Below are 27,451 nucleotides of genomic sequence, written 5' to 3'. Positions count from 1 at the left end.
CCATGTCTTCCACGATAGTGCGGCTGTTCCATAAGATCGTGAACAGCCGAGTTTCTCAAGCAATCAGGATCGACGGGAGGCAGAAAGCATTCATCCCTGTGGATGGATGCGCTGAAAACCTGCCGATCCTAGATGCTCTTCTGGCCGAGGCCCGTGCGCTAAAACATCCGGCGCACCTTGCATTCCTTGACATGGAGAAAGTGTTCGATAGCGTTTCCCATGCGGCCATAGATCATGCCATGGAGCGCAAGGATGTTCCTAAGCCCCTTAGGGACTATATTATGTCGGGCTATGATGGCGCCTAGACTGTCATTTCCAGCCAGGAGAAATCGAGGGTAATCCCTGTGATTAGGGGAGTTAAGAAACGGGGACAAGGGATCTCCCCGTTTTTCAACTTTGTGATTGATGAGGCAATCACCAATGCGAAGAAGTTGGGGCTGGGGATTCGTCTGGGGAAGGAAAGGGTGTCGGTACTAGCGTTTGCTGACGATTTGGTCGTGGCAGCGGAGACGCCGGCCGGCCTTCAGGAGTTGATCGACGTTATGTGTGACACCTTGAGTGGTGCTGGCTTGAGGGTCAACGCGGGAAAATGCCGTTCACTGAGCTTACAGATCGATGGGAAGCGCAAGAAGTGGTATCTCGCGTTGCAAACGAAATTCCACGTCAGAGGCGCACCCATGGATTCTATTGGCATCAGTGACAAGTATAAGTACCTTAGTATTCTCGTTGGTGCCAGTGGCAGGGGCCTCTCCTATAGCTCTATGTTTGAGGAGGGGATAGTTAACATCATGCAGGTCCCCCTCAAACCCCAGAGGTTATACTTGCTGAAGCACCATCTCATTCCTAAAATGAACCATCGTCTTATTCTGGGTACGGTGTTTAAGACTCAGCTAGTGAGAATCGACCGGAGGATGAGGCAGGCTATTCGTAGCTGGCTCCATTTTCCGCATGACACCCCGAATGCGTTCTTCTACACCGACTGGAAGGACGGTGGTCTTGGGATGCCTGAGTGTCTCGTCCATCCGGCTACACAAGAACAGGCGTTTCAGTAATCTGTTGGAGTCAGCTGACCCAACGGTCCGGGCAACAGCCCTTCTACCGGCCATCCAGGATAAGATGCGTCGATGGATTGGCCTGGCCTTGATTGGGGTGAGCCGGTAACAGAGCCGAGTGCTCTCGGACATGGCTAGAGCGGCTCTACCGCACGGCCGATGGTGCTGGACTGAGGTCCTCGTGCGAGGTTCCCTCGTGCCTGAGGTGGATCTCGTCCGGCACCCGCCTTTTGAGCGGTGGGGAGTTCGCTCACGCTGTCCAAGTGAGAGCTAACACCTTGGCCAGGTGCCAGTGGCATGTGTGATACATGCAGGAAACCTGGCACCCTTGGGCATATCTCACAAGCATGCCCAAGGACGCACGGAGCACGGGTGGTACGTCATGACGATATCACCCGGTTCGTAGCTGGTCGTCTGAGACAGCGAGGGTTTGAGGTGGTGAGGGAGGTGCGGATACCCAATGGTGGGACCTTTTGCAAGCCGGACATCATTGCTTGCAAAAGTAACGAGGCCATAATTCTAGACACCCAGGTCTCGGCTGACGGCTTCTCACTCTCCCGGCCACACCAGAGCAAGTGTGACCGGTACGGCACCCCCGAGATCCTTCAGTGGGTCAGGGACTACACCGGTGCCAATGCAATCTCTGCCTCTTCAATTACTTTGAATTGGAGAGGTGGGTTCAGCATCGAGAGTGCCCGTGTTCTTAAGAGGTTGGGCTTAACCAACGGGGACTTTGAGATCTGCTCCATAAAAGCCCTAACCTGGACCTATTCCATCTATCATATGTGGTCCAAGAGCACGGGGAGGGGTTGATCATGATCACCCCTGGACGGGCGTGGGTGGACTTCCTTTGTGCCCCGAAACCCAGAGGTATTAGGGCGAGTGGACTCCGGCTAAGTTTACCGGACGTCATCTTGGGGTACCACGTCCCCAGTGGCTTTATTCTGGAGATGGTGAGTGGCTTGACCGGACCCGTGAGAGGATAAGCTACGGCTGGAGGGACACATGCGTGGATGTTCCCTTGTCTTCTCCGGGGACTTTACTAGTTCAAGCCAGGCATGCCCTCCGTGACTTATTTTGTTTTCATGCACGCATGCCGGTAAAGTTGATCCTCTTCTCCAGAGAGCAATTCATTCATTTAGTGGCATGCCATTTTATTTTGTGTTATATTTTATTACTATCTTTTTTATATACATCTCCAGGTGCATTTGTGTTTTTGCACATGTAGGCCACAATATGAGTTTTAGTTTATAGTTGTAATGTTTTTTAGGGTTAGTTGCTGCGGGGCCTCGCGGCCCATGCCTTGTGGCTGGGTCGTGGGGCTCTATAGCTAGAATAAAACCCTTTTCCCCCCCGAAGTGGCAAGGTGAGCAAAGGGGACAAAATCTTGTCCCATACTTCTTGGGGGAGCAGATAGGTGTACGCTCCTCATTACATTCTTTTACCGTTTAAACTATTATGGTTGCCCTGCTTACTCATCGGCTTCTACTACTCTTCGCCGTCTTCATGCTCTGCACCACACTGGGTTACACCTCTGCTCTGGGGACTTGTTCGATTCATACCCTCATCCTGTATGTTTAAACCAGCATCCTGTCTTTCCACAACGCCGTGAACAGTACCGTCTTCGCTACCTTGCACAGGCCTTACAACACCCTCACCCATGTCGTGCTTTGACTTTTGCCCCTCCTGTGGTCCCCTTTCCCCTTCACCACCTCCCTCTTTCTGTACGGTTGTCTCTCCTACAAAATTCTCTTTCGGTTAGTGTTTCCAACATTCTTGTGTTCCGTCCTTGCCCCCATGGAATTGCAAAGAAAACTCTTTGCTTGACCCTTCCTAAATTTTGTAAAACATTGACACATGTGACTAAAGCTTTTACCCCTCCTACAGTTCTGAAATGCCTTTTCCTTCAACACTTGACACACCCACTCCATCCCGTCATCACCAAGTTCCATCACCATCACCATCAACAAGTTCCTGAAGATTGCATACACCAACATAGATGGAGTGAGATCGAAGATACTGGAGTTAAGTGATGTAATACAGCTGCAGACACCAGACATTGTTGCACTCACGGAGACAAAACTTGAAGATGTAATTTTAAATGAGGTCATATTCCCAAGGGGCTACTCAATTTGGAGACGGGACAGAAAAATTAGGAAAGGCGGTGGCGTTGCTGTGCTGGTAAAAGAACACCTAAAGGTGAAGGAAATAATGACTGCCAATCCACAAGAAGTTGACATAATAGCACTAGAGATCTGCTATGAGGATGATAAACTAATGATAAATGCATATAGTCCACCGCCAAGCAGCACATGGTCAAAGGAGGAGCTAGATAGTAAACGTGAAGGTCTTATAACAATAATGAGAGAGATTATAGCGAGAGCGGATAACGATAGATCACGACTGTTGATAGTCGGTGACTTCAACTTGAAATCCATAGACTGGGAAGCATATGAAGCTAAAACAGAAGATTTTTGGACCTGTAAATTTGTAGACCTCATCCTGGAAACATTCTTGTATCAACATGTTAAACAAGCTACGAGGATGAGGGAAGGGGACGTTCCTTCCATGCTAGATTTGATATTTACCAGGAAGGAGGAAGAGATATTTGACATTCAGTACCTTCCTCCCTTGGGTAAAAGTGACCATGTCTTTTTGGGAATAAAGTATGCAATGCGTTATAAGCTGGAAGAAAATAAGGAGGTTGAAGCAGTTGAAAAACCAGACTTCAGGAGAGGACATTATGGTGACCTTAGAAATTTTTTTAGTGAGTATAATTGGACAGACTTGATGCTAGGCAAGGAAGTGAATGAGATGTATGGCAAGTTTTGTGAAATATATGATAAAGGCACAAAAAAATTTATACCAAAACAGAGATGCAGAACTAGGAAACAGGATTGGTTCAATAGAAATTGCGAGAGGGCTAGAGACCGAAAGACACAAAAATGGAATCAATACAGGAAGAGGCCGAACCCCCAAACATACCAGCGATACAAAGATGCGAGAAACAACTACACGGCAGTGAGGAGAGAGGCAGAAATTTTGAAAAAGGGATTGCGGACAAATGTAAAACAGAACCAGGTCTATTCTATAAATTCATAAACAACAAATTGCAGGTAAAGGATAATATTCAGAGGTTGAAAATGGGAAATAGATTCACGGAAGATGAAAAGGAAATGTGTGAAACACTAAACGAAAAGTTCCAAAGTGTGTTTGTACAAAATGAAATCTTTAGGGAACCAGATACAATAAGAATTCCAGAGAACAACATAGAACACATAGAGGTGTCTAGAGACGAAGTGGAAAAAATGCTCAAGGAGCTCGGTAAGAACAAAGCAGCTGGCCCAGATGGCGTTTCACCATGGGTTCTGAGAGAATGTGCATCTGAGCTCAGCATTCCACTTCACCTGATCTTTCAGGCATCCCTGTGTACAGGAATCGTAGCAGACGGGTGGAAACAGGCTAACATAGTTCCAATCTACAAAAGTGGCAGCAGGGAAGACCCCCTCAATTATAGACCTGTATCATTGACAAGTGTAATAGTGAAAGTATTGGAAAAACTAATCAAAACTAAATGGGTAGAACACCTAGAGAGAAATGATATAATATCAGACAGACAGTATGGTTTTCGATCTGGAAGATCCTGTGTATCGAATTTACTCAGTTTCTATGATCGAGCCACAGAGATATTACAGGAAAGAGATGGTTGGGTTGACTGCATCTATCTGGACCTAAAAAAGGCTTTCGACAGAGTTCCACATAAGAGGTTGTTCTGGAAACTGGAAAATATTGGAGGGGTGACAGGTAAGCTTCTATCATGGATGAAAAATTTTCTGACTGATAGAAAAATGAGGGCAGTAATCAGAGGCAATGTATCAGAATGGAGAAATGTCACAAGTGGAGTACCACAGGGTTCAGTTCTTGCACCAGTGATGTTTATTGTGTACATAAATGATCTACCAGTTGGTATACAGAATTATATGAACATGTTTGCTGATGATGCTAAGATAATAGGAAGGATAAGAAATTTAGATGACTGTCATGCCCTTCAAAAAGACCTGGACAAAATAAGTATATGGAGCACCACTTGGCAAATGGAATTTAATGTTAATAAATGTCATGTTATGGAATGTGGAATAGGAGAACATAGACCCCACACAACCTATATATTATGTGAGAAATCTTTAAAGAATTCTGATAAAGAAAGAGATCTAGGAGTGGTTCTAGATAGAAAACTATCACCTGAGGACCACATAAAGAATATTGTGCAAGGAGCCTATGCTATGCTTTCTAACTTCAGAATTGCATTTAAATACATGGATGGCGATATACTAAAGAAATTGTTCATGACTTGTTAGGCCAAAGCTAGAATATGCAGCTGTTGTGTGGTGCCCATATCTTAAGAAGCACATCAACAAACTGGAAAAGGTGCAAAGACATGCTACTAAGTGGCTCCCAGAACTGAAGGGCAAGAGCTACGAGGAGAGGTTAGAAGCATTAAATATGCCAAAACTAGAAGACAGAAGAAAAAGAGGTGATATGATCACTACATACAAAATAGTAACAGGAATTGACAAAATCGACAGGGAAGACTTCCTGAGACCTGGAACTTCAAGAACAAGAGGTCATAGATTTAAACTAGCTAAACACAGATGCCGAAGAAATATAAGAAAATTCACCTTCGCAAATAGAGTGGTAGACGGTTGGAACAAGTTAAGTGAGAAGGTGGTGGAGGCCAAGACCGTCAGTAGTTTCAAAGCGTTATATGACAAAGAGTGCTGGGAAGACGGGACACCACGAGCGTAGCTCTCATCCTGTAACTACACTTAGGTAATTACACTTAGGTAATTACCAATGGGGCCAAGTCTGCAAATGGTGCAGGCTACCGTTTTTCCCCGACTACACCTGTATGTGTCGCCAGCCTCCAGAGACTAGCATCTTCAAGGCAGAACTTATTCTTTATGCTCTTCAACTGCTTTCTCGCTGTCAATCCTCCTTTGTTGTTGTTGTCGACTGCCCTAAATGCTCTAGAGTTCTTTAATCCAGTCCATCCTGTGGCAGTCTAAATTTAACACTGGCCATTTCTTATCTCCAGCAGATTTAAGACTTTTGCTGGGTTACAGCCATATTGGTGTCCTTAACACTTTTGTGCTCCAGCGACGACAAACGTCATCATTGTTCTCTATTATGAGCGAGTGACTCGCGTCACTTAAAATATTTGTCAAAAATTCAATTTTTATCCGATCGACTTTGATTTCAAAATGAGCGCCATTGTCCTCCCACACTTTTTTTTCCCATAAAAAAAAAATTAAGGCGACACCCCTAGTGTCAACACTTATCAGAGCTCCAGCATATTTCAATAATCCTAAGTATAGCACAGGTTGATAGTGAGTGGTGTCCCAGAGAACAAAGGTATAGTGCTTTTGAAAAATAGGCGAGATAACAGGAATGTGCTAAGTGAAAAATCAGATGAGAAAAAGTTGCCCTAGTATTTCCAGTGCAGAGAAAAACATTCAAAATGGCCGCCAGCAAGACGAAAAAACAAAACTGCTCGATTTTGCAGGATTCAATGAAGAAAGCATTGATATTAGCAGTCTACATAACAAGTTGGTAAAATTAGATACTATAGTGAACTATCGTGTAGAAATACTTAGTAAATTGAAAGTAATGACCATTTGAATAGCAAAGTTTTATGTCTTTAGGGTTTAGTGAAAGACTTGTCGGAAAACCCGACACCATTTAATAATATACAATAGGCAGATAATATTGCTGCCGTGTTGTATACATAAGTTACCCCATAGAAAATGTAGCTTTTAGTGGAATTTTCCGTCAATAGAAAACGGGATATCATTGCCACAGTACTATAAATTCACCAGCTATTCTGTTGGGAATTATTCTTATATACATTAGTCTTTGGACTTTTACCATCATAAAAAATCTCATTTGAATTAACTTAATAATCAGTATCAAAATAGAGTAAATGTTACCCTTCTATCACTTATTGACATTGAACAAGGAGAGCCAAAGAGTGAGTAGACTGTGGTGAAGGTCAGCCATTGTTTGTCAAGGCCAGAGTCGTTTGAGCGAGTTCAGCTCCTATAATTCTCTTTGATGAAATGTTAAGAGAGGTCAAGTTAGTGCTCTACCATCATCAACACGCCGTCAACAAAAACAAGGGGAATGTCTTACCGAAACCCGTTTAGATAATCATTTCTGACCAGTTAATGTTAGGTAGATATAGGGCGAACCAGTTAGAACAATCTACTCAATACAGGTAATTAAGCCTTGGTCCTTATCTTATATAATATACAGTGTTTTCTCTGATATAGCTGTCATATTAGGGATTCCAGCTTTACAGCTAGTGCCCTTTGACAGGAACAAGAAGAGGAAGCAAGAATTAATCTTGGTACATCAGTTACTATGGGTGATGGAAGCTAGCCTTACAAGAGGATAATTTGGTGTCTACATCCTAGTTATAACTGGTGGACTAAGCCTACTGTACAATAAGATAAGGCACCCCCAATTTTATGTACTAATATATGTAGTTTAATACTGTAGTTTAATTGGCTGCATATGTAGAAATTTAATATAAACCCCCCCTAATGTGTAAGGATCGATTTGTGAGAAATATTGCAGAAATAGTCCACTTATCATACAAATGGCTATCTAAAGATAAATTTATGTAAATATAAATTCTATATAAATTCATAAATTAAATATATAAATCTCACAGGTCGGTTCCCACAAGACTTGTGCAAGGATAAAAATAAATTGGAAACAAATTGCAAAGCCATGGAAGAAAAACTCTTAAAAATAGCTTTGGAAGAAGTTAAAGTAAATTTAAACATAAATGACTACAATAGGTTAGTTAAGGAAATTCAACAGGAGAAACAGCTGTTGTCAGCATAGATGGAGGAAGTTGCACAGGGAATAAAACAGTGCAAGAAGGATATGCAACTCGCCTATGCACAAACTGCCAAGGAGAAGGAAAGATTTGAAGAAGCAGTAAAGGAAGTCAAACACTGCAGCAACCAAGATAAAACAAACATTAGGCTGGAAGTGAGAAAGGAATTGGCATCTAACCCGAAGTTGGTGCAAAACACAGTTGATCGGAATAAGTCCCTGATAATTTGTGGTTGCAAAGAAAAGGAGATAACATCTAGGTCAGATAGAGCTGTAGAAGAAGCAAAAGTAGTAGGTTATCTTGAGGTTATCTCGAGATGATTTCGGGGCTTTAGTGTTCCCGCGGCCCGGTCCTCGACCAGGCCTCCACCCCCAGGAAGCAGCCCGTGACAGCTTACTAACACCCAGGTACCTATTTTACTGCTAGGTAACAGGGGCATAAGGTGAAAGAAACTTTGCCCATTGTTTCTCGCCGGGGCCTGGGATCGAACCCAGGACCACAGGATCACAAGTCCCGCGTGCTGTCTGCTCGGCTGACCGGCTCCCTATTTTATCTACTCCCTAGTAGATAAAATTGGCCTCATAGGTCTTACTACCATAGAGAATGTGTGCGACTACAGGAGAATAGGCAGATGCCTAAAAGGGAAAGATCGACCTTTGGCACCGTTTAGGGTGATCCTCAAACAGATGGAAGAAGTACTAAGGAATGTTAGAAAATTACAAAGTGATGAGGATGGGAAAGTGTGATCGTTAAGATGAGATCTTTCAAAAGAAGAGAAGCTGAAACAACCTCGCCGAGGCAAAACGTTTAAATGAGAGCAGGAATGAAGGAGAAATCAATTTTTTTCTACAAAGTGATAGGGGTAGGCAGACCAGTAAAGTGGTACATAAAGGCAAACCAACAAAATCAATAGAGAGGGGGAGTGAAGAATAAGGAGAGGAGGAACAAGTTCCTGAAGATTGCATACACCAACATAGATGGAGTGAGAGCGAAGATACTGGAGTCAAGTGATGTAACAGCTGCAGACACCAGACATTGTTGCACTCACGGAGACAAAACTTTAAGCTTATTTCAAATGGGTCATATTCCCAAGGGGCTACTCAATTTGGAGACGGGACAGAAAAATTAGGAAAGGCGGTGGCATTGCTGTGCTGGTGAAAACACCTAAAGGTGAAGGAAATAATGACTGCCAATCTACAAGAAGTTGACATAATAGCACTAGAGATCTGCCATGAGGATGATAAACTAATGATCATAAATGCATATAGTCCACCGCCAAGCAGCACATGGTACAGGTAGAGGAGGAGCTATAGTAAACGAGAAGGTCTTAAAACAATGAGGGAGATTATAGCGAGCGCGGATAACGATAGATCACGACTGTTGATAGTTGGCGACTTCAACTTGAAATCCATAGACTGGGAAGCATATGAAGCTAAAACAGAAGATTTTTGGACCTGTAGATTTGTAGACCTCATCCTGGAAACATTCTTGTATCAACATGTTAAACAAGTTACGTGGACGAGGGAAGGGGACGTTCCCTCCATGCTAGATTTGATATTTACCAGGAAGGAGGAAGAGATTTGACATTCAGTACCTTCCTCCCTTGGGTAAAAGTGACCATGTCTTTTTGGGAATAAAGTATGCAATGGTTTATAATCTGGAAGAATATAACGCATATTATAACAATATTAGAATATTGCATTAAATATGCAAACCACTTGAAGATAGAAGAAAAAGAGGCGATAGGATCACTACGTTCAAAATAGTAACAGGAATCGATAAAATTGATATGGAAGAATTCCCAAGACCCAGAACTTCAAGAACAAGAGGTCATATATTTAAACTAACGAAACAAAGCTGCCAGAGAAACATACGAAAATTCACTTTTGTAAACAGTGGGGTAGACGGTTGGAACAAGTCTGGGTCACTCCATGCAGTCTGTCTAGTGCTTTGTTTACCTCTCTCGTGACCGGAACGCCGCCCGCTTGCGTCCCAAACTTTTACAAATCTCTGCAAATCTGCAAAATTTTACAAATCTTTTTACAAATCCGCGTTTGTATTTGTTCCCGTGTCTTTGCAACACCTTGTATACGTGACACGATTGATCGTGGTCAAGGGCAGAGCAGTTCGACACCGAAAAAAGCGACAAAATCTACCAAAGAGGATAAACCAAGTAGGTTCTACAAGAAATTTAGCAGAGTTCGGCTTACACCCACCAAAATCCCAGTATTGACGGATGAATTATCCGATATTGAGGCAGATGTTGAGGGAGTAGAACGGGAGAGTGATTCCAGTGATACTTTAGATAGAGACGGCAGATGGTGGCGAGTCAACGAGCGAGTAGTGAGGAGGAGGACTGTTACGAACCCGACTCCATCGTCTGAGCTCGGAGCAGCGACGTCAACGCCATCTGTGAGTCTGCTCCCTAAACCCCCACAAAACAGACGACACCATCTGGTGGTGGCAGTAAGATACCTGCAAGAGTCTAGATTCCTGCCTTGGTCAGCCCGAAGAGTCGCTGTAGCTGACCTCTGGCGAGGTGGCGCCTAGAAATCGGCACCATCTATCGTGATAGAAGTTGTATGTCAATGTCAGAGCCCGTAAGTGGCATTTCCTAGTGTCCCAAGTATTGGCCAGTTTACTGTATCCACAGAGGCAACGTAGGGCTTCAGTGGTACGATGACAGTCAGTCTGACTCGTCTTTCTTGGGCACATTTACAAACTCAACTGATAGATCCCAGTTATCCCATGGAGTAAGTGGTCGATTAATCATAGAGTTGGGTGCATATTTAATATTTTGATGGAGTTTACTACCTTGTAGAACCAAAATACATAATCAGATTTCGTTCTATAGACCTCAGGTGAGTGCAGCGTATTAGAAAATTTAGCTTGAAACTTCACGTGTTGTCTAGATCTACTCAATGCCTTCATGCCGAAAACTCTGCTAATAGACAAAATTTTCTTGCTTATGGTAGGTAATTTTAACTCTGCTCTCATATTAACTATTCTCGTGAACTTTGGAGCCCCAAGGATGAGACGCATAGCTTCATTTTGCAAGGTTTCAAGAGATTTCAGCTCTGTCAGTATACAGCGAGAGATGTAGATCATTGTAGTCAATCACAGAGCGTATAAATGATCCATAAAACATTCTAGCAAGTCTCACGTTAATTCCATGATTGACACCAAGGACACACAAGGGCTTTAATCTCTCCCACAGTCTCCTCTCAAGAGAAGAAAAGGTACCCAGGGTCATTAATGGGGACACCAAGGTATCTAAGACTCGCAGTTCTCAAGTGCTCGCCCATCTATATGATAATTGGCTGGTGGAATACCACACAGAATGAGGGCACGAGTTTTCTGTACAGAAATAAGGAGGCCACATTCCTCAGCTCTAGTAGCAAAAGTGTCGAGCAGAACTTGCATTCTAGGCTCGGAGGCAGCCTGTAAACATATATCAGCATAACAAATGACTTCATTATTAGTTGGAAGAACTTTAATAAGTTTATGCATCAGAACGTTGAACAACAAGGGGCTGAGGACCCCTCCTTGTGGAGTTCCCAGTTCAGAGTGTTTGCTCTGTGCTTTTAACACCATTAAACAAAACATATGCCGTTCGATTAAACAAATAGCCTTTTATCCATTTCAGTAATTTTCCGTTTATTCCCAGCTCGGTAAGCTGTTCCAGTATGATTTCTGTTTGCTGTATCAAAAGCTGCTGCTAGGTCGATGAAGACTGAGGGGAAGCTTCAATATGTGCGAAGTACTCAGCAAAACAGTGTTGTGCACTGAGCCCAGGCATAAATCCAAACAGTTAGGGTGACAGGTGCCCCTGTACATGATACACGAGTCTTAAGAACAATACGTTCAAGCACTTTACAAACACAATGTTAGAGATATGGGTCTATAATTATCTGAGTGTGGTTTGGGGATGGGAACAATGACACTTTGTCCAAGCATCAGGTAATACTCCTTCACAAACTCATTCTGTACAACACTAATAGTGGATTACCTGGTACGTGTGAGACTAATCTCGGTAGACTAAGTAATACCATCCTCTCCAGGAGCAGTTAATTTTCCCATCTTTAGTGTACGATTTAATTCCCATTTGTGTGTGGAGTACACATACGTGTCTGAAGAATGCGCCGTTTGAAATGTCTGAGGATCTTCTCCGTCGGGCTCTTGCCAGGTATGGGCGTGTGGACTATTCTTGTCTGTAGATACACAACCGGGGACGTCAAGGGACTCTCTAATGGTTACAGAACGGCTAAGATGGTTCTTCATGGAAACGTGCCTTCTCTCGCGCTTGCTGGCTTTACGGTCTGCTTCTCCTACCGTGGGCAGACTCTGACGTGTTTTAAATGTGGCTACGTTGGACATTTGGCTGCTGCCTGCGACACTGATGTATGATCGGGTAAATGTGTTTCATGAAGCGGATTTTCCTCCCTTGCCCGAGCGTGAGGATGTCTCGGTTGTGGATGATACCCCTTGTGAGAGGACGGCCGCAGTGATTGGTGCCGCTCCAGTAAGTACTGTTGGTGGTGCGAGTGTCGGGGGGTACGGCCCCTTCGCCGGCTCCGTCTCCGTCTCCAGCTCCTGCGTCGCCTGAAGGGTGTGGGCCTGTACCCCCTGTAGGCGAGGCAGTTTTTCTGGATCGTGTGTTGCCCGGTGACTTGCAGCCGGCCGTGGGCTCTACTGGGATGCCTCCTGCTGGGGGCGACAGTTCGGATGATCAGAGGCCTCTGTCCAAGCGTTCCTGGAGGAACGGGTGGGCTGCAGAATGTGAAGTTGTGGAGGATGATGTGATGGAGGGGCCTGTGCGGCCTCCTGTGACGCCTACGGCGCTTGCTGCTGGTGCCTCCCCTCCTTGGGAGGTTGCCCCTAGTGATCGTGACCTCGTGGTGGTCCTCACGAAAACTGTGCACCGGGAGGCCTCTGATCCTGTGCCCGGCGGTAGGGGCCCTGGCGGGTGTGGGTTCCCTGTGGTTTCCAGGAGTGAAGAACCGTGCGACTATCAGTACGGTCCTCTGTGGCTACCCTTGTCCGTCCCCTGGTGCTCGAACCCCTCGTGTTGCACCCCTCCTTGTGGTACCGATGTCCGGGGTCCCACTCTATGCATCACAGGCTTTGGAATTTTCTGTGGATAGCCAGGTGTATCCGGCACCGTGGTGCTCCTATACTACCTGGTTGATACCTGGTTGATGGGGTTCTGGGAGTTCTTCTACTCCAAGCCCGGCCCGAGGCCAGGCTCGACTTGAGAGAGTTTGGTCCACCAGGCTGTTGCTTGGAGCGGCCCGCAGGGCCACGTACCCACCACAGCCCGGCTGATCCGGAACTTCTCTTAGAAAACCGTCCAGTTTTCTCTTGAAGATGTCCACGGTTGTTCCGGCAATATTTCTTATAGTCGCTGGTAGGATGTTTAACAACCGCGGACCTCTGATGTTTATACAGTGCTCTCCGATTGTGCCTATGGCACCTCGGCTCTTCACTGGTTCAATCTTGCATTTTCTTCCATATCTTTCACTCCAGTACATTGTTATTTTACTGTGTAGATTTGGGACTTGGCCCTCCAGTATTTTCCACGTGTATATTATTTGATATCTCTCATCTCCTTTCTAGAGTACATTTGGTGAGCTTTGAGACGATCCCAATAATTTAGGCGTTTTATCTCTTCTATGCATGCCGTATATGTTCTCTATTCCCTCCATTTCAGCAATCTCTCCTGCTCTGAAGGGGGAAGCGAGTACTGAGCAGTACTCGAGACGGGACAACACAAGTGACAGAGTACAACCATTGTGATGGGATCCCTGGATTTGAAAGTTCTCGTAATCCATCCGATCATTTTTCTGGCTGACGCGATATTTGCTTGGTTATGCTCCCTAAACGTTAGATTAGGGAGCATTTGGGTACTGAGGGTGAAGCGTTTTGTTTATGGTGTGCCGGAGCTGATGCCTCAGCCTTGTGCGTCATCTGGTAGACCGGTGTCTGATAAGCTCATTTGGGAGGCGTACTGCTTACGGTTTCCGAAGAGGGAGTTTCCCTGATAAATATGCGTAGTTTTATGCTTGCATTATCTGCTCCCGGACCGTTTATAGCTTATTATATTGTCTGCTATGTGGCTGTTTTGTTTGCCTAGTTTTGCCTAGAATAACCGAGGCTGTAATAATTTGAGGAGTATTGTAGTTCCAGACAGTTCCTCAGGGTAATGTGGGTGGAATGACAATGTTACCTAGTGCTGAGCTGTACCTCAGTTATTGGGACAAGGGAGCAGGCGGAAGAGAAGGCCCACATTTCAAATTTAAATCTTAAATGTCTAGCTCCTAAGAGCCAGCAGCTCAGGGATTTATTAAAACATTTTCCAGACCTTTTTGCCTTTCTCCCAGAAGTGGTCCATACCATACCCACAGGAGATAGTGTACCAGTGCAGACAAGGCAGTGGAGATTACCGGAAGCTTCCAAACGCTTGATAAAGGAAGAACAAGTCTATGCTTGCTAAGAACATTATCTAGTACAATCACAGCCCTTGGCTGTGCCCTGTTCTTGTACGTAAGCCAGACAAGACGTACAGATTCCGTATTGACTACCGTAAAGTCAACGAACAGACGGTTGCGGATTCTTATCCTCTTCCCTTAATTCAATCCTTTATAGTTTTGGCCAGGCAAAGTATTTCACTACCCTAGATGCCAAAGCAGCCTATTGGGCAATTCCGGTAGCACCCAAGGATAGACAGAAGACCGCTTTCAGTGATGGTGTACATTTATATGAATTTCTCAGGCTCGCCCTTCGGTCTAAAAACTGCCCCTGCCACGTTCCAGAGGGCCATTAATTTCATCCCAAGTCCCGTTCTCGGTAAGCACTCCCCGGCATATCTGCACGATATTATCTACTCGGAATTTGGAAGACCATCTTAAAGATTTAAAGGAGACACTAACTCTAGTAAGTAAGGCAGGCTTCAAGTTAAATGCCCCCCCAAAAAATGTCTGCTTCTCAAAGTTTTAAATTCCTGGGCTTTCACTTTAGCATGGATGGGATACGCCCTGATCCCGAGGCTTGTAGAGGTATTAAGGACATGCCCTCACCTCGATCCATACGGGATGTCTGACGATTCCAAGGATCTTTTAACTATTTTAGAAGGCACATCCCGAACTTGGCGGGTATTTCTGCCCCATTAACAGCCTTACTGTGAAAGACCAAATTTGTCTGGAACACAGAACCGGAGCAAGCATTTAATAAAATTAAAGACCTCTTAACCCAGTACCCTGTTCCGAGAATCCCTGATTTTAATAAGAATTTTGAGATCCATAGTGATGCCTCTAATACAGCTGTAGGGGCTTGCTTTATGCAGAGATGAAGACAATGTGCCTTATGCCATAGGGTATTTTAGTAGGAAGTTAAAAGGAGCCGAGTTAAGGTTCTTCGATTCTTCGCGGCAGGGCACAATTCTTCGCGGCAGGGCACAATTCTTCGCGGCAGGGGATCGTATTCCAGGGACCATAGGATTAAGGACTTGCCCGAAACGCTACGCATACTAGTGGCTGTACAAGAATGTAACAACTCTTGTATATCTCTAACAAAAAAAAAAAAAAAAAAAAAAAAAAAAAAAAAAAAAAAAAAAAAAAAAAAAAAGGTACACCACCACTGATAAGGAAGCTCTGGGAATGGTGTCAGCCGTTAGTTATTTTGAACCTTACGTTTTCCAGAGGAAACTCACTATTTACACTGATCACCAGCCCCTGGTATACATTTTTTGGAAGAGAAAGTGTAATAGGATGTCTCGTTGGGGTTATGAATTGTCATTCTACACATTCTACAGTTTTAACATTGTCTATAAGCCAGGTGCAGCGCATTACGTCCCGGATACCTTAAGCCGTAATGTGGCACAAATTAACGTAGATTTCAATATACACACACACGATAAAGGAACGTTGCAAGACTCAAATGAAGGAAGAGTGTTGGGCCAAGGTAATTAACTATCTAAAAGGTAACGATCTCCCAACCAAGAAAGTAAATACTCCCATTGCAGAATTTGAAATAGTCGACGGGATACTATACCACATTATGGAGACCCCAACTAAATCGGTACATCAACTAGTTATCTCCGATGCCCTAAGAAATGCGGCGTTAAAGCTGGTCCACTCTTCCAAGATTGCAGGCCATCCAGGGATTTACAAATCGTACATGCGGGCTAAACAATCTATTTCTCTGGCATGCTGTCTTGTACGGCAAAATTTGTAAAAGAATGTGAACCCTGTCAACGGCATAAGGGAAGTATGCAGGTGCATGCCCCCCTCCAACCCTTCCCCGAAATTCATGAAACACTAGGGTTGGGGCTGACCTGATTGACCTACACAATAGTTATACTGGGGGATAGGTATGTGTTAGTGGATTATTTGTCTAGTTTCACGAACCTTATCCTGTTGGAGAGGAAAGACCCAGAGACAGTGGCAGAAGCATTCCTCCATAAATTTGTATGTATATTTGGCCCCCCAAAAACCCTGATTACAGATAGAGGATCTGAATTTCTAAACCAATTATTTGCTTAAGTGTGTACCTTGGTACATACGAACTCTGCCTTAACTGCATTCCATCCCCAGGCCAACGGTATGGTTGAACGTACGAATCGTACAATCAGTCATGTTCAGCCATGACTGAAACGTTCAGTCATGGGTCACTGAACTATGACAGACGAAAGCGAGTGAAACCTCACTGTAAAGTGAGGTTTACAGTACAGTATTCCCTTATCTGTCCACCCTCACTCATCTTGTTTCATCACAGAAAATGTATACTAGGATAAGCAGTCTCCGTGGTGTAGTGGCAAGACACTCGCCTGGCGTTCCGCGAGCGCTATGTCATGGATTCGTATCCTGGCCGGGGAGGATTTACTGGGCGCAATTCCTTAACTGTAGCCTCTGTTTAATGCAACAGTAAAATGTGTACTTGGATGAAAAAACGATTCTTCGCGGCAGGGGATCGTATTCCAGGGACCATAGGATTAAGGACTTGCCCGAAACGCTACGCGTACTAGTGGCAGTACAAGAATGTAACAACTCTTGTGTGTGTGAATAATATATTATATAATATATATATATATATATATATATATATATATATATATATATATATATATATATATATATATATATATATATATATATATATATATATATATATATATATATATATATATATATATATATATATATATATATATATATATATATATATATATATATATATATATATATATATATATATATATATATATATATATATATATATATATATATATATATATATATATATATATATATATATATATATATATATATATATATATATATATATATATATATATATATATATATATATATATATATATATATATATATATATATATATATATATATATATATATATATATATATATATATATATATATATATATATTATATATATATATATATATATATATATATATATATATATATATATATATATATATATATATATATATATATATATATATATATATATATATATATATATATATATATATATATATATATATATATATATATATATATATATATATATATATATATATATATATATATATATATATATATATATATATATATATATATATATATATATATATATATATATATATATATATATATATATATATATATATATATATATATATATATATATATATATATATATATATATATATATATATATATATATATATATATATATATATATATATATATATATATATATATATATATATATATATATATATATATATATATATATATATATATATATATATATATATATATATATATATATTATATATATATATATATATATATATATATATATATATATATATATATATATATATATTATATATATATATATATATATATATATATATATATATATAAATATATATAAAAAAAAAGAATTCAACATATTAGCTAGCTATACACGCTTCAGCCTTTAAAATAATTTACAAAGATACGCGTGCCACAAATTAGTGAACGAAAATCATTGAAACTCTGTCGTTCACTTGTGTGGACCATTCTGGCTGGTGTTTGGCTCATATGATTCACTTTTTGTGAGGTCCACATGTATGGTCCAACTTGTCATATGAACGAATTATTAATTGTAATCTGTGGTGGAATGGGAAAGTATTCCACCACTCTGGACTGTCAACATCGTAAGCTTGTGAACCACTTGTGTGGTCCAACTTGTCATAAGCGTTTTTAAGCGTACTGATGTTGCTGAGGGGGTTGGTGATCTACTTTAAACGTGTAACGCTTACCGTAGAGATGCTGGTAGAATTTCCTTACTCCCACGACAGCAGCAAGGAATTCCTTTTCTACAGTGGAGTACTTCTGCTCAGTATCGCTCAATTTACGACTGGAGTACGCAACTGGCCAGATTTCACCATCATACTCTTGCATGAACACAGCACCAATACTTTTATTTGAGGCATCTGTCCGAAGGATGTACTCCCTGGTAGAATCTGGTAGTCTAAGGATGGGCGTTTCAGTTGGCTTCTTCTTGAGTGTCGAGAATGCCGAGTTCTCCATTTCTGTCCAACGTACTCTAACAGGTGCATTCTTCTTTGAGAGATTAGTTAGCGGAGTTGCTATGGACGTGAAATTGGGAATGAAAGTTCTATAGTACCCTGCAAGTCCTAGGAATGACTTAACCTGTGTCTTGGTGGCGGGTGGAGAAGCTTCACTGATCTTGGTGATCCTCAGGCAGTGGCCTGGTGAACCCTCCCCCTATCACGTGACAAAGGTACCCGACCACCTTGCACCCCAACTCACACTTAGTGGGTTTTGCAACCATTCCTACTTTTAGTCTTGCCAACACCTGCCTTAGCAAGGTCAGATGTTCTTCCCACGTAGCAGAGTGGATGAGCACATCGTCCACGAACACTTCTACTCCAGTAATCCCCCCCCCCACGGCCACACTTTGCGGATCCATCTACAGGAGGGTCCTCGTAGCGTTGGAGCATGTTGCGTTCTTTTGTTTTTTTCACCTTCAACCAGGCTGTGACTCGTACGTCAGGCTGCGAGCAGCCGCGTCTAACAGCCTGGTTGATCAGTCCAGCAACCAGGAGGCCTGGTCGACGACCGGGCCGCGGGGACACTAAGCCCCGGAAGCACCTCAAGGTAACCTCAAGGTAACCCAAGACCTTGCGCATAGTTCTGTTGAACACGGCTGGGGCGTTCACCAGTCCAAATGGAAGAACTGAACTGGAAGAGACCTTCGCTAGTCATGAAGGCAGTGCAGCACTTACTGTCTTCATCTAATGGAATCTGCCAAAATCCTTTTGTCAGATCAAGCTTGGAGAAATAGCAACTGGAAGCTAGCCTCGAGAAGATCTCATTTTGATTGAACATCAGTTCAGCATCAAACTATGATGATGTTCAACTTCCTGAAGTAGAGGCAGATGCACACACCTCCCCCAGGCTTCTTCACTAACACCATTGGGCTCGAGTACGGGGAGGTCGACTTCTCTATTACTCCCGCATTAATCATAGATGCCAGTTCTTCTCTCACCTGTGGAGAAGGTGATGAACAGGATATGTTTTTGTCCACATCGCTTGCTGCTCCAGCAAAGGTATGCGGTAACCTTTGTTACTTTAGTTACGTCGGAGTACCTCCTTGTACTCTGCTACCGGTCGAGTAACCTGGTCGACTATCTTCAGACAGCTGATCAACCTTAACATCTGTCTCTTCCTGCTGTTGATGGAAGAGACCTGGCAGACCTACCTCCTCGTCAGCGGTTATCACCGAGACACCGGGGATCGTTGCCAAGAGCAGAGGGTGGTCGATTGGCCCTGTCGATGTCGAGCCCCATGGTCCTCTCCTGTTCTTAGTCGGCTTTGCGGATCCATCTACAGGAGGGTCCTCGTAGCGATGGAGCATGTTGCGTTCTTTTGCTTTTTTTCACCTTTGCAGACACCCTGAATGTCTCAATTTCAAAGGTTTTTCTGGGCGAGTCGGCTTGTTGCTCTGACCTCGTGGTGACAGCTGCCACGAGCAAGTTACCCGTTAATGGAGTTGCTGTCGCTTCAACCAGGGGTTTTGCTTCTTTCTCCATTACTTCACAGCTTGCTTTCTCTTATTCTTCAGCTGGGTAAGGGTGTGGTCACTCCCTGTGACGTCATCCCCGGGCGAGTCACCCGCTCCAGCTGACCGAGGGCGGCCACACTCGGCCGAGGCAGAAGCTCCTCACTCTCCCCGGTTTTCTTCGAGGGTGGACTGGCAATCAGATTCTTGGAACATTTCCCAATAGAAGTCCATATACAGCACGTTCCTGTGGAACGGCACGGATTTTACCTTTGATGTAAGGTGTCTCGACCCACACATACACCTCCTCCATCTCTTTAGCATAGCCATTTGGGAATTTGAGAGATGTCTACCTGTCTCAGATCCTGGCTTTACTAGGCTTTTTCTTACCATCTGGGTAGTGGTGCAAAAATTTAAGTGCAAAATTTTACTGTACAACCTAGCTCGTAGGTTCCAACTAAGCCAATTACATTGGGCGCCAGATGTGGGGGTTTTCTTTTTTTGCTTCCCGACTGCAATGTGTACGTCGCCAATGTACATGTGGCAGACGCTTCACGAAGCTGTCAGAATTAGCAGAGAAAATACGAGAGCAACCGTACAGGGCCTGGGAGCAAGGTCGAGTTAGAGTCCTTGAGGGTCTCTTCTCAGACTAGCCTCACCTGGTCCTGCTCCACGTTTATCGTTGGAATCTCCTCAATGATTTAACACTAAAGGGACTCCTAGGGTCCTCATCACATTTATAGTTTAGTGACTTATAGGCAACCATGGTGAAATATGGATCTCAGAGTACAATCTTTTCAGATGTGATAGGAAACACCGGCTTCAGGGTGGGGTCAGCCTCTACATCAAAGACACTCATCTGTACTGAGCTGCTAAACACATCAAATGATATGAAGGGAACGTCGTTCCCTACATAGGCGAAGAAAACGAATCGCGGAACAACTTGAGAGTCTCACCCTATCAAGAACGGCGAAGAAGGTTAGGTAGAGAAATAAACAATTGAACGCAAGCTACAAGAATCATACAAAACCCAGGAGAGGCAAAGAGCAAAAGGCCATCAGTGAAATAGAGAGAAATCCAAAATATTTTTTCTCCTATGCAAAATCAAGATCAAAAACCACATCTAGTATCGGGCCCCTGCGAAAGGGAGATGAAACTTTCACCGATGACAACAAAGAAATGAGCGAGCTACTGAGGAAGCAGTACGACTTTTCAGCGAGCCATTACACACACTAAAGATTGATAACCCAAATGAATTTTTCATGGATATGATACCAACATTAAATCATATATCAGACGTCACCCTATCCCCACTGGATTTTGAAGAAGCCATAAACAGTATGCCTATGCACTCTGCACCAGGCCCAGATTCTTAGAACTCCATATTCATAAAGAACTAAAAAAAACACTATCAGGCCCTCCACATTCTGTGGAGACGAAGCCTAGATACTGGCGTTATTCCTGATATGCTAAAAACAACAGATAGCACCACTCCATAAAGGAGGAAATAAGGCAGAGGCAAAAAATTAGACCGATAGCACTAACATCGCACATCATAAAAATTTTTGAGAGTGCTAAGTAGTAAGATAACGTAGAACAACGTATATTTCATTATACACACTATAAAGGAAAGTTGCAAGAATGTCAAATGAAGGAAGTGTTGGGCCATGGTAATTAACTATCTAAAAGGTATCTATCTCACAACCAAGAAAGTAAATACTCCCATTACAGAATTTGAAATAGTCGACGGGGTACTATACCACATTATGGAGACCAACTAAATCGGTATATCAACTAGTTATCCCCGATGCCCTAAGAAATGCGGCGTTAAAGCTGGTCCACTCTTCCAAGGATTTACAAATCATACATGCGGGCTAAACAATCACTATTTCCCGGGCATGCAGTCTTTTATGGCAAAATTTGTAAAAGAATGTGAACCCTGTCACCGGCGTAAGGGAAGTATGCAGGTGCATGCCCCCCCTCCAACCCTTCCCCGAAATTCATGAAACACTAGGGTTGGGGCTGACCCGATTGACCTACACAATAGTTATACTGGGCATAGGTACGTGTTAGTGGATTATTTGTCTAGTTTCACGACCCTTATCCTGTTGGAGAGGAAAGACCCAGAGACAGTGGCAGAAGCATTCCTCCATAAATTTGTATGTATATTTGGCCCCCGAAAACCCTGATTACAGATCGAGGATCTGAATTTCTAAACCAATTATTTGCGAAGGTGTGTACCTTGGTACAGACTAACTCGGCCGTAACAACTGTGTTCCATCCCCAGGCCAACAGTATGGTTGAACGTACAAATCGTACCTTCAAGGATACCCTGGCCATTCTGTGTAGTTCTGATCCCTTGGGGTGGGTGTCAAGTTTACCATACGACCAAATAGCTATCAATACAGCTGTTCACAAAAGCATTAACACCCAACCGACGTTCTTATTTACCGGGCATTCCTGTAATTTTATGTCTCGTTTGATAAATAATCATCAGGTTCATTATGGGGAAGATTACTCTTCTTCAGAGGTGCAGAAGATACACGGTGCCTGGAGAGCGGCCGCTAAAGCCTCCAGGCAGGCCCAAGTGAAGTATGCTCACTACTATGACATGTCAAGCCAATGAAAATACAGGAAGGCTCCATTGTGTTATTGTCTGAAAATAACCAAAGGGGCCAGAGTAGAGCCTTGCGGGATAGGTGGAAGGGACTTTACAGGGTGATTCGAAAGACTGGCTCTGTAAATGTCCTAATCAAACATTTATGATAGGGAGCAAAAGTTGGTCTATGTTAACAAATTAAAAATATTCCACCCCAAAGAAGAATTACACTTGCCCCATGCAGAGCTAGACAATCAGGATACCAATGAGGCCACAGAAGAGGAAAGTGATCCCCTGTTAGAGTTGCTGAGTGGACATGTTAGACCTACCCATGCCATGCAGACCAGATCGAAAACCAGACTATCCACCCTAGGTGGCCAATTTCTGCTTTCCACACGTATTGTACATTATGTTTAGCTAGTTAGGTAAGGCACCGCTATAACTATGCACTTGTCGTTGTTGGTCTGCCCGTTTTGTAAATCCCTTCAGGGATGTTTTGAGTTGTGACCATGTACACCCCACTTATGTTTATCTTTAACCTCAACACACAGTTGTACCTGTTTATGGACAGTGTGGAGGGTCTACACCGACCAACATGTAGAACTCGCTACGAATAGCCCCGGGACAGCCACACTGGCAAGTCAGACAGAACAGACCACGGAGAGAGGTCGAGGAGAGATGGGGCTGGTCTTTGTAAAGACATGAACATATACCAAGAAGAGGAAGTCGGGAACAAGCAGAAGCTCGAAGAGGAAAGAAACGAGGAATAATGGCCCTGCACCTTGAAGAAACAATGAAAATGTACAGGTAAAGTACAGCCTTTAGTTGTAAGAAACCATGGAATACTGGGTGTCAAGTACCCAGGAGTCACCCTTTTGAGTTCCCTTATGGTTGTCAAGTGACTATCATAGTCATTAACATGTCTCGCCTTGGGTCTCCCGTGTAGACCACGGGTACAGTCAAGTCAAGGAGGAGATCTGTGTTAGTGTGGCATCTTGTTGTGACAGTAGGTCACCCGAGTGATGGTTTGAGTAACTGGAGCCAAAACCTGGCTAACATGTGTCAGTAACTTAAGATATGATCCAGGATCCAAAGAGGCAAGCTCTCATTGTTGATCCAGATGTGTTCTACCAGTTGCAGCCTCGTTTACGCCTGCACTCCAAGAGCTCAAGTCTACAGCATGCCTCCCTCCCTCACACTCCCCTCCGTTGGTCTGGCAAGTCCCAACAGGTCAAGTGGAACAGTTCTGGGAGCGACCCTACAGGTGTGAAGCTTGTAAGCTGCAGTGTCTCCTGCGGTGTTGAACAAGTGGAGAACAATCACCACTTGTCTGTAGTTACAGGATACATTGTTGTTTTCACTTAGCTTGCTAGTAGCCCCAATTGGAATTTTTCTTCGAGTTAGACGTACCATGTACTAAGAAAAATTTACGTAAACTTCAAATTTACGTAAATTTACTGGTGCCGAGCTGCGACAGTTGGATATTCATAATGCGCTACCATTTATTGGTTTTGGATTTCGACAACATCATGATAGTTGCTGGTGATTATATTTATGTGACAATTGGGACTGCACTTGGCATAAGTACAATGGGAGCTGCAGCACTTGGCAATACCATCAGTGACCTTGCTGGCATAGGCTCTGCCTGGTACATTGAGAACATAGCCGTCAAGATCGGTATTCGAGCCCCTGATCTGTGCCAAGAACAGCTGGATAGATGGTCCGCAAGATGGTCTGCTAATGCTGCGAGTTTAAATGGTCGAGGTATTGGTGTGGTTGTAGGCTGCCTTCTTGGAATGTTCCCGCTGATGTTTTTGCCAGGGCATGATGAAGATAAAGCTGTTGTGGAACGTTGAATTTTAGATGACATCTGCATAAATCATTGCTATTTTGTCAATAAGACTAATTACATCAGCTACTCTTTTAATGTATATTTATTGTAGAGTTTGTTGGTATTTTCTAATGTACAGTTCTAATGATCACACTGCTTGGGCTCCTGTGGCAAAAGTGAGATTTTAACTTCCATTTTAAGAGTATTGTGCATGTAGGTGAGGGGTGAACCCTATGAAAGGGTTTGTGATTTGTCCTCTGCAATGACTTCTGCCAATGGGGTGAAAGCAGAATCCTGGAGTTAAAGCAGTGGGCTTTATGTTGATGGCTATTCAATTCATAGAAAATGAAGCAGGTGGTGCTACTTAGATCTTATTCCAGATTGTGAAGGCTTTTCTTGTGATGATAAAGGTTGGTAAAATGGAAGAAATGTTCTCAGGGCTTTATGTAAATGTTATAGATGGCAGGGTTTAATCCCCTTAGCTCTACATTTGGAGGTGTGCCAGAAGGCACAGTTAAATTAATGAAAGCTGTGAGGCAACATACATACTAGCACTTTAGCTTTGTATTATATTTCAGGGGAATCTCTGATGCAGATCAGACTGTTAATATGCATCCTCAGTAGGTCATGGTTTTCTCCCCTCAGAGATTTAACTCCACTTAATGTTGCAGTGTGCATTCTCTGCCAGCAAGGTAAACATGTAAACTTTTGGTCTGTGAAATGATGCTAGTCATCAGGAGATGATTTATGGAGACAGCTTTTTCAAAGTGTCTAAACTAAGGATGAAGAGGTGCAAGGCTACCACAGTTTTGTTTAACGGTTCTTAGTGAAATACTGGTACGTATAAAACGAACATGACTATGATGTAAACACATTTGTTCAGTCTCTGATAATAGTTGAATTGTTGCCTCCCAGAACCCAGGATCCTGTGGTCCTGGGTTCGATCCCAGGTGCCGGCGAGAAACAATGGGCAGTTTCTTTCACCCTATGCCCCTGTTACCTAGCAGTAAAATAGGTACCTGGGTGTTCGTCAGCTGTCACGGGCTGCTTCCTGGGAGTGGAGGCCTGGTCGACGACCGGGCCGCGGGGACACTAAAGCCCCGAAATCATCAAGATAATCTCAAGACTTGAATTTTTCCTTTCCTCCTTGCCCCCCCCCCCTACAGAACCAACAACTAATACCATGGGATTTGTCAAATTACAAATGTATGTACATTGTCCTCCAGTGTGACAAAGGGGCCATAAGGCAAAAATATGCAATAAATGAAAACTGGTTCAATTTCAATCAAACTTTTTGACTAGCTGTATATGAAAAGTGCTTCAACGGGACCAAATTTCAGCATCATAGCATAAATAGGGAGAAAAAAATTCAAACATTTTCCAAAATGGTTAAAAATTAAACACCAAACAAGTTTCAACTGAAATCATGTCTGACTAATGTGTTATTGTGATGGCTTAAAGTACTTCAATTAGTTTTATCCCCCCCCCAAAAAAAAAAATATTTCTAATCTCATTTTTTATCAGGTGATTTGCACGAGACTTACAGCTTATGCCTACAGATAGGCATATGTACAGTAAGGTATTCAACACAACTAGGTGAATACCTTACTGTACATATGTCTATCTGTAAGACGTGCCAATTTTGGAGCAAATTGGTTGATGACAACCTCAGCCACAGGTCACAGAATCTGACTATTTATTGTTAATTAATATAAAATTACTGTACTCTTTATTCAATTTACATGAAACTTTGGAGTGTGTCTACAATTAATGTTAAGACACCAAGTTTATAACTATAAAAACAAAAACATTTGCATAAATTTTGGGGGGAACTATTTGTATTAGTAAAACTAAACATTTTGGATAATCTTGAAAGTTAAATCCTTTATTATATGCCAATTTGAGTGTTAGACATGATTTCATTTGAAGCTTTTGATTGTACAGTTTATTTAAAAAATAAGAAATTCTTTGGGGAAAAAATATCCCTTTCTATTTAGGCTGTAATACTGAAACTGAACAGTCTCAGCCCTTTTCCATGTACAACTATTAAACGTTTGGTCGACATTGAACAACTCTGAATATATCGCATTACGGCCCCTTAAGGAGGACTGCACACAAGTAGGTTTGCCGAGTCAAGGCTGGTACAGTACAGTTCCATACGGAGCAGAGAAAAAATCAGAACGAATATAAATAATTTTAAGACTGCATACAGCTGCACAGTTTTCATAAGTCAGCCATTATTGTAAAGGACTAAGTGGAAAAGCACCCCCCCCCCCCCCAGTAACATACCGTTACGTGCAAGTTCGTTCAGCCGAGGAAAGCCATCCGTGACAACGTTGATAAAAGACAGCAATGTCTCGTGCCTTTACTATGCCCCACAAACCTAAAATGAATTTAGCAGAGAATTTTTTTTAAGCAAGGCACTAGGCACACCTTCACAAAAGCAAGATTAAACAGCTTCACAAAAAGCACAGGATATTGTTCACTTAGAGCAGAGGGGGGGGGGGGGGGGAAATCGCTGGGAGATAAAGACACTTAAAAAAAAATGGGGACAGCGCTGATGAGTCTCTAAGGCAGTTTTACAAAGTTATCATCCCCTTCCCCCCCCCCCAATCTTTGCCTTGGGGATAGCAGGGACACTGCGGCACACTACCGCAGGCAGCACCCCACCACAGCAAAATGTTAAGTGGGAGCCACGGGTGGACCCCTGGAGGATCCACATGCCACTACTGCACATCAAAGTGGGCCTTATGAAACTTATTTTTCCACACCAATCTAGAAAGAACAGTGTTCACAACTTCTTCCCCAAGCTATCCGAGGCAAAGGGCCAAAGTCAGTACGTTTGTTGGCACACTGATGAAGATCTGAGTGCAAGGGATTTGTACCCAATTTTTCTAACGGCATTTTCCCTTTGCTAGCAGTTCTGGTACCTCGGCCAGCCCATGAGAGTGTCAACATTTATTTTT

General features: G+C 42.9%; 1 protein-coding gene across 2 annotated transcripts in view; it reads right to left on the bottom strand.

Moving 5' to 3' along the window:
* The window catches only part of LOC123765167 (ankyrin-3), a 134,603-nt gene that overhangs the window by 98,503 nt on the left and 8,649 nt on the right, over positions 1-27,451 (bottom strand). The window lies entirely within an intron of this gene.

The sequence above is a fragment of the Procambarus clarkii genome, chromosome 5 (genome assembly GCF_040958095.1).
Source record: "Procambarus clarkii isolate CNS0578487 chromosome 5, FALCON_Pclarkii_2.0, whole genome shotgun sequence".
NCBI classification, from domain to species: domain Eukaryota; kingdom Metazoa; phylum Arthropoda; class Malacostraca; order Decapoda; family Cambaridae; genus Procambarus; species Procambarus clarkii.
This window is presented reverse-complemented; position numbering and strand designations above follow the sequence as displayed.